At 34.4% G+C, this 424-nt stretch overlaps 1 protein-coding gene across 1 annotated transcript in view; it reads right to left on the reverse strand.

Annotated features, from left to right (window-relative positions):
- The window catches only part of LOC106877374 (uncharacterized), a 101948-nt gene that overhangs the window by 80262 nt on the left and 21262 nt on the right, over nt 1-424 (reverse strand). The gene's annotated exons all lie outside the window — the stretch shown is intronic.

Consider the following 424-nt stretch of genomic DNA (forward strand, 5'->3'; position numbering starts at 1 on the left):
TATATATATATATATATATATATATATATATGATTTAATGTAGATAGGCGCTATAATTATAATGCCTGAATCATGTAAGTATTTTCTGTTCCTTTTAAGCGTTTATTTAATAGAACATTTGTTAAAACTTATCTCTTTTGTGTTCTCTTTAATTTGGTGTTCATTAGTTTCATAATACAATTTTAATGCCTACGCAGACTTCTTACATTTTTATCATTATATCTGCCTGCCTGCCTGCCTGTCTGTCTGTCTGTCTGTCTGTCTGTCTATCATCATCATCATCGTCGTCGTCATCACCATCATCATGATCATCATGATCATCATCGTCATCGCCATCATCATCATCATCATCATCATCATCGCCATCATCATCATCGCCATCATCATCATCGCCATCATCATCATCGCCATCATCATCATCGCC

Source organism: Octopus bimaculoides, chromosome 27 (genome assembly GCF_001194135.2).
Source record: "Octopus bimaculoides isolate UCB-OBI-ISO-001 chromosome 27, ASM119413v2, whole genome shotgun sequence".
NCBI lineage: Eukaryota > Metazoa > Mollusca > Cephalopoda > Octopoda > Octopodidae > Octopus > Octopus bimaculoides.